This window comes from Rhodnius prolixus, unplaced genomic scaffold (genome assembly GCF_049639745.1).
Source record: "Rhodnius prolixus isolate KJV_2025 unplaced genomic scaffold, Rpr scaffold_9, whole genome shotgun sequence".
Lineage (NCBI taxonomy): Eukaryota > Metazoa > Arthropoda > Insecta > Hemiptera > Reduviidae > Rhodnius > Rhodnius prolixus.
In genome coordinates this window covers 12514877-12523103 of record NW_027411604.1, presented here as the reverse complement: position 1 = coordinate 12523103, position 8227 = coordinate 12514877, and the positions used below count along the sequence as shown (strand labels likewise).

At 31.8% G+C, this 8227-nt stretch overlaps 1 protein-coding gene and 1 long non-coding RNA gene across 7 annotated transcripts in view; one reads left to right on the top strand and one right to left on the bottom strand.

Moving 5' to 3' along the window:
* Positions 1 to 1162: 1162 nt before the first annotated feature.
* LOC141454729 (uncharacterized) lies at positions 1163 to 8146 on the bottom strand. Its single transcript, XR_012458909.1, has 4 exons — positions 8132 to 8146; positions 4025 to 4229; positions 3464 to 3934; positions 1163 to 1389 (listed from the first exon to the last, which is right to left on the bottom strand). It is a non-coding gene; the product is annotated as an uncharacterized lncRNA (long non-coding RNA).
* Positions 2700 to 8227, top strand: part of LOC141454713 (cubilin-like) — a 69398-nt gene continuing 63870 nt past the window's right edge. For 3 of the 6 annotated variants that reach the window (XM_074129254.1, XM_074129256.1, XM_074129257.1), the window contains exon 1: positions 7061 to 7133. The gene's annotated coding sequence lies outside the window, so the exon portion shown is untranslated. Of the gene's footprint in view, positions 2849 to 7052; positions 7134 to 8227 lie in introns of those variants that run through there. The other 3 variants (XM_074129255.1, XR_012458908.1, XR_012458907.1) reach the window with 3 other exon arrangements.

Sequence of the window (8227 nt, the reverse complement as noted above, 5' to 3'; positions counted from 1 at the left end):
TTTTATCCGTCATTGCACGTATGTTTTTTTTGTTTCTCAACGGTTTCGGATGGCCAGAATTTGATTTATCATTGGATGTAGAAAATTTTACTTCTACTTGTACTGCTTGTATTTCTACTTAACTGTTAACTCAAACTGAAGAATATCACCTAATTGTGCTGTTGAAAGCTTTGCATTAACTTTTGATGTTTAATAAGAGCGTTTATTGGAGGGTAAAAAAGAGAGCGCTAAAAATGTCGATATTCATTTTATTTTAAAAGGCGTGTTTTTTAACTTTCGTCTCAATTTTTCACATTCATACTATTGCTTCCTTTACGCTATTTCGTTAACTTACAGTCTTGACGGCCGTTAATACTACAGAATTCATTCACATATCCCTTTGAAACGTTTTGTATCACGCCTTTGTAAAGAGGAAAATTTGATAAAAACTTTTCAAAAAATATAAATAAAAACATTCTTTAGCTGTCACTTCTGATAAGATCTTCGTTTCTTAAGTGGGTTAGAACGAACAAAATGGGTTCCATTTTGAGAAACCTAGGATTTAAAAAAAAAAATTCTCGTACTGCTACTGTGATTTTGTAAACATATCTGAACTGATTTTTCTACAGAATTCATAGCATAACATAAAAAAGGTACAGAAAGTTCATATCTGGTGTTCCGGCCTGATATTAATGGCACTAATACTAACAATTTCGGTTATTTTTTCCCTTATTATTCCAATTCTAGTATTAATTTAAGTTCATATTAATTAATTTTTTTTTCTGTTCGCTCTTGCCTTGTATTATTACATGGGCCAACTGCAGACCGTCAAGTGTGGATAGTGCAAATTAATTTGCTGATGCCCTATATCACAATTTTTATTGGTTCTACAATTCTCATTTAGGAGTAATTAGCTGTTTTTAATTATTTATTGCTTGTAATAATGTTTTACAGGGAGGGAATTAGCTGTTTGGTCAGCTTACTGGATTCAAACGTGAAGGTCACGGGTTCAAATTCAGCTACTGGCTTTACATTTTCTCCTCCTAGGAGCTTCTTACAGTTCACTCTACGGAGATGGAAAGTGTGCCAGTAATAAGAGAACACAGTCCGGAGGCCGGTAGTGCACTGAAAAAAGCTCCGGGCGCAAGTGATTTCAGTTAAATAAAGATAGTGATACATAAAATAAAGTTTAAACAGTTTTTAACAATTTCAAGTACATGTTTGTACAAAAAAGTATAAAACAACATGTGTATTAGTAGGAGCATTTTAAAAGGCACTTGAACCCTATTGAATTTCACCTTCTTCTTTCTCAACAGTACGCCAATGTTCGCAAGCGTAGCATCTGCAACCTTCTGTTACATTAGTTAGTTTTCGTTTCTTACGGATTGGTTCGTCATCTCTCCAGCGCACCTGAGCAAATTATAAATATCGTAAGCAATTTTTATAACACTTATTTTATTATTTGTGAAGTTTTTCATTGATCAAAAGTAAGTTCTCGTGACCATTAGGTTTCTTTTTAAGTAATGCTAGAAAGCTACAAAACAAAAAAAAAAGTTGAGTGAACACAACAAGACTTTCTATTACTACCCTTATACAACTGTCCTTCCGGACAGTTTTAATATCTGTCGGATAGGAACATTTAAACGTTCCTCGAAATAATACAAAACATAATAGACCAAGTATTGAATAAAAACTTTTGATACAAATAAAAGTTGAGAGAAGTATTAAAGCATTTGGAAAACTCTCAAATTGTGAAAAATACTCAAGTAATGTTCTACCGCTCTTTTGGATTTTCCTACGAACTAGGAATGTATCAAGGCAAATTAATCAACCAGAGTTTTACTTCAAGATGAAATAGTACACCCACTTTCCTGAAAGTCCTTTAATAGAATTGTCCTGGAAAAATTGCTCAAATAAATTCGGACCAATAATAGTGGCAAGTAGAGCTTCAGAAAATGAAAAAAGAAAATGGCATAACTATAATTTAGCTTAATGTGTTAAAACATGGGTGTTTTAACAAATAATGGATAAAAGCAAAATAAAGTACTTACGAAAAACGTTTACGACGGACTCAAAAACTAAAAATCTGCCTTAGCATGAACTGATGTTGAAGGAATTAAAGAGCTGAAATGTAGATTCAAATTATACTGCAAATTTATTGATGCAATACACCCAAATTTTGTATAAAGCTTATGAACCTAAACTATATTCAAAAGAATCACACTATTACCCAGAAATAGTAAATTTTGCAGGTATGAAATTATCACACTTTATTTTCATCAACCCAAGTAGTGAATTATTAAAATTTTGGAAAAATCTAGTTTTATTAGAATATAGACCGAACTTCGGCAGGAGTTAAACGGCGTTTACTATTTTGAAACGGTGAGAATTGTCGGTTTGCTTTATTGACATAGGTAAAGTATCTCCTTTCGAGAAATCGTGCATCGTTTTTTTTAATTGGACCAAAACGTTTCTTCCATGTTAAGAGGTGGAAGTTTTGGTCTGAGGAAAGCGTCCAGTGCCATCGTAATCTCATTTTTAGACGGCCCGTTCTCATGGCTGGTGTCGCTCATGTTGTAAAGCTATATAACCAATGCAATAAGTTGTGTAGGTTATTTCAGTTTGCATTTTGCAAGAAGAAGCAGTAGTGAGGTACAAATACAATGTAACTAGAAGTGTTGAGTTGTTGAGTACCATGTGTAACCTAAAAGATGTGGAAGATCATACCAATATGTGGCTTTATGTCTACGGGGACATAAAGCTAGGTATACCTCAGAAACTTAAATGTTTCGTACAGAATTAAGAAACTGCTTATTGAGACAAAATTGAAATGGCTTTATGATTTTCATTTAGCTGCATTTAAATTCAGGTTAATTTTTGATAATTGAATGATTTTTATTATTACTTTTTCTTAGTAAATACTTTAAATAAGTTTAATTTACGAATTTACACCAATGGTGTAAAAATAATTTATACCTGAAAATCGGTAAATATTCACCGACGATGGTAATAGTAAGGTACATGTTGCTTTTTGTTTATTCATATTTCTGTAAGAACAATATCATTTTCTTTTCTATTAAAAAAAGTTTTTTAATTTAAGTTACTAGCTTCTCAATGCCTCAAATTAGTGCACTTCTGAACGGTTATGGAGTCAACTCAGTTATTGAAATACGTAAATTTGAAATCTTGAGAAAAGCAAAAAGTTAATGAGGTTTTCAAACCGTAAATGTTTCGTGTACTGACAGTAATATGAAGTAAAGAGTATGAAATAGTACTTGTTGGTGGATGATTTAGCGATTTCGTGTGCGAATATGTTTAACTTCTGAGATATAAATTAATTTTATGTACAATATAAAGTAGTAATAAAAAGAAAAGGTTAAAAAATATATACATAGGTCAAGTCTTGAGAACGGGACACTATTGTTCGCTTTAAGCTCAAGCTTTGCGCATAACTTCTGTAGAATGCTTAGAAAATTATGCTTACTTTAAATAGCCCGCCCGCCGTTTCTTCTACTTTTCCTTGTTCTATTGCAGTATTTAATAGTGCAATCAAGGTTTTTTTTTTAATCCAGAATGCTCTCGATAAAATCTGCCTTAATGTACATCCCTGGTTACTGTTAATTCCGATGATGATCCCACACAAAACAGCTAATTTCATCGTGTTTTTTTTCTGATGCACACCTGCCATGCCCTATTTATAAAAGAAATTTCTGTCACTTAAAAATTTTGAATTATTAACTGTAAATTATAAAAACAGATGAGTCTTGTTTACTACATATGTATGAATTAATAATACAATTTTTTGAAGGGTAGTAATATAAGTGGTTGAGGTTTCTAGACAGAAATATCTTCTTCAAGCAAGCTGACAATTCTTCCCTTTGAAAACTACGTGTAGCTTTCGGCAATTCTTGGCAAAGCGGTAGTTCGCTGCTCTTCTTCCGCATAAAATTCTAGACTAGCCAAAGATTATTTTATTGAATAAAAACATAAAAATTATTTTTTTTTACCAATATGACCTTATTAACAACCTGCGGTGGATCCTCACCTCGATTGAGCACCTGCTACTCGCTCTATCGTGCTGCCACTGTTTAATTCTTAACAGCCAACAGGCCCCTTGCTTGAACCTGTAGCAGGCTCCTTACTGCTTAGCTTAGTACTGCAGTTCTTTCATATGTATTTAGTTTAAGAGCAAAATGTGTGAATCTTTACATATAAGTACTTTCGCAAAGGCGACTCCAGCAGTCTGTCCTCTACAACAGATATTTTTTATTTTAGCGCTTGATATTAACTTTTGTTTTTGTAAGTCATTTATTTTGGGTAGTGATTCATTTTACTGAATTGGCATTTTAGAAAAAAGCCTCCATTCTCCTTTTCATTCAACCGAAAATATTGTTATATAAATTTCCCTTGAAAAGTTTTACAAAGGAATGTATGCAATGAGCATCCTAGTTTTAAAGAAAATTGTTGGAGCCTTTCTGAAAAAAAACGAATAAATTCGCTATAAATTGGCTGATTTAAAAATACAAACAAAAAAAGGACTAATATAAATATTAAAACTGTCCGGTAGGACAGTTGTATAAGGGTTGACCATCAAAAACTGCACGAAAAAGCGTAACGTTGAAAAACACCCAACTTTGACAATTTTTTTCTCTTTTTCTATAAAAGATAAAATTCCCAAATTTTCTTTAAATCTTACTCCAAACCCTCCTTCATAACTGTAATTTTTTTGCAACCACCCAGATCTAATAGATCGAGAAAAAAGTTGCCGAAAATGAGCAAAAACCGCTTTTTCAAAAAATTTTCTTGTTCTTGTTCTTCTTCTTCTTGTTGTTCTTGTTCTTGTTGTTACCTTTTTTGTAAACAACGTAGCGCCTAAACGCGTGAACCGATTTTCATGAATGAGGTGTCATTGGATTCGGAATTTTATGTAGATGTGCCTTTTGGGGGTCTCGATCCTGTACATCGAATGGGAGAGGAGTTAGCCCCCTTAATGTAAGGCCCCCTCCAAAATTATTATTACTAATTACTCTGTAAATCTTGGCCCGATTTTGATAAAATTTGGTAGGATGATAGGGTTAGGGCTCCCCTACGTAACATTAAAGCGGCGATCAGCTCTTACACTTGTTAAGGGGAAGTATAGCAATCGTTTCAAATTATCGACACGTGAACCGACCGAAGTGTCATTCGAATCGAAATTTTGTACAGATTTGCACTTTAAAAGTCTCGACGCCGTGCCTCATAAGGAGGGGAGTTCGCCCCACCCAAATAAGGCCCTTTCTAAAACTATTATTACCAATATTTCTATAACGCTTAGTACGATTTTGATAAAATTCAGCTCGAATAAGTGGTTAAAGCTCCTCTACGTTGCTGATGCTCTTGCACCTACTAAGAGGAAGTACTGCAATCGTTTAAATAATCAATGAGTGAACCGATTTAAATCAATGAATTGTCGTTCGATTAAAAAATCTTTGCCTTTTAGGGAGAAGTACTGCAATCGTAGTTTATTTTTCTTACTCCTCTTAAAAGGAAGTACTGAAATCGCAGTTTAATTTTGATATTCACGTACAAATACCTTCCTACGCTTTTTCAAAAACATTGTTATTGGGGATGGTTTGGGGGACCGCAACTATAATCATTCTTTAAAAAGATCTCTCCAGTGGTAGTTACGGTTCCGACTTAACACCTTATCAGGTTATAATTATAGAATTGCTTATTCCAAATTTTAAAAAAATCTGTAAAGCAGATATGTAACTTTGTAAAATAGACAAAAAGGAAAATCTATCCAAAAGGTACAAAAATCTCCTTAACAAAAACTTACAGTTTAAAATGTTAAGTATAAGGGTTGATTAAACGCCAAAAGGTACACAAATCAGCAAGTACCCAACATTTCATTAATACTTCATTAATATTTAAGTAATTCTACTGCATTAATTTTCATTAATAAGTTATTTTTTAGAATTTATTAGATGTCACAGACCCTTATGCTGGCCACTTCATTTATAATATTTTTTTGTTATAATTATGATAAATCACATAAATATGTACATGCATGTTAAAGTAGAAAAATACAAAGTTAGAGTCGGCTACTGTCTTGAATTCGTCTTACTGAAATATTCGTGAGCACAAATAACACACAGTTATAACAAGTAGATTATTCAACAACAATTATTGATTTCTCGATTGTAATTTAATTTAGTCCCCCTAATTTTACTTATAGTAAAATACTGGAATAATTAGCTGTCCTAAAAATATGCATATCTTATTTACTTTATATTACATATATACAACATTGTGGGATGAATACCTACATTGAGAATGTAATTGAAGAAAACTATGTTACTTGCGATAAAGCCAGATAATTATTATAAACGTTTGACTACTTCATAAAATAACAATTACTTTAATCGAAGAATGAACTTAAACCGACGATTTTTGAAAATCATTGATGTATGTTGGTGAAGTTTCTTTTAAAAGAAAGTTTTGAATTTTTTAGCCTCATAATTTTTTTTTATTTTTTGTAACGTTTTTCTTTTTAACCTGTAATTAATAGTTTCATTATTATAGATAACTAGATATTACAGTCAATCTACAGTGCTACTTGAACATATATTTTGTAGACGAAAATGGCCAGCATAAGGGTCTGTGACATCTAATAAATTCTAAAAAATAACTTATTAATGAAAATTAATGCAGTAGAATTACTTAAATATTAATGAAGTATTAATGAAATGTTGGGTACTTGCTGATTTGTGTACCTTTTGGCGTTTAATCAACCCTTATACTTAACATTTTAAACTGTAAGTTTTTGTTAAGGAGATCAAATTTAGAGTTTCTACGATATTTCGTTTTTGAGTTATGCTGATAACACATTCCGCTCACGCACGCCAATTTGTACATTAGAATCCCTTGAAACTGTTATTTTCTGGGAAAAAATTTCGAAAATTCTACACCAAAAACAAATAAAAGTTAGTCTAAAGATTTTTCTAAATGTTATTCATAAAATTAATTGCGCTATCGTAATCATATTTGGGTGGTTCTCGTTTATCATAGGTTCCGCCCTCTTCAATATGATTTCTTTTTTCGTATGCAAGTTACATATCAGTTTCATTCAGACCAGAACCAGCAGTGAGGTTAACTGGTGTTATGCTCATTTAGTAAGTTTATATTTTTCACTCCACTTACATATTCTTACCAATTTATCAAAATTAACATATTATATATAAATATACATATATTAAATTATTTAACTTAAATTTCTTCGAGTTTCTGGCTAAGATTTATGATTAGGACAAAATTAGTGGTACAGTGGAGTCTCGGTTATCCGTCATGACCGGGACCGGACACATGACGGATAGTCGAATAGACGGATAATGAAAAAAAAAAACGAAAATTTCCAGATTCTTTTGTTTAACATGTAAAAAACTTTGTATTAACTGGTATACATATTTTATACGTTTATACGCTTAAGCCTTAAAGGTCAGCTATCTTTCATTATTCAATTCATTCTATTGGGTATTAAAATTAATGAATACAATGTCTGCGACATCTAATCGGTTTTGTTTGTGGTTGATCTTTTTAGGAAAAAACCCACAAACTGTCGAATGATGGACACGAGTATGTACCTAAAAGACAAAGGAAAAATTTTTCTTTTTAAAATAATTTTTTGTTTGTTTTTTTTAAATTTTTTAAATACTGAGGACAGTGACGGTTAATTGGAATAGACGGATAAAAGGGTGACGGATAACCGAGACTCCACTGTATTAGGTGATCCTCTTTTCTATTCTACCTCTTGAATCTGTAAAACCGAGCTCTGACAATCCTAAGAACTCCACAAATAATTTTTACAGAAATAAATTTAGATAAAATATTCGGATTTATATCTGTGCATTTAAAATTTCAAGTTCAGAGAATGTAGGCTGAGCCGTTTTTGACAATATTCGAATAATTTATTTTGTAAAATTACAATTTTGGTTAACCAATTTTCAAAGGTAGTACAATAAAATGTCTTTTATTTAGCATCAACTACATAACAAATTTTTTTTGGGCATAGTTGTTATAGAATTCGGAGATATTAAGGCAAAATCGGTACTGTACAGATTTGTGAAATGTAACTTATTTCAAAGAAATGGGAATTAAAAAATACATAAATTACCGGAAAGCTGATTTATTTTGATTATCAATTATCGGCCCGTATGGTTTAAATCAGAGGTTCTCAAACTTATTCCCTTTACCGCCCACTTTGAGAATC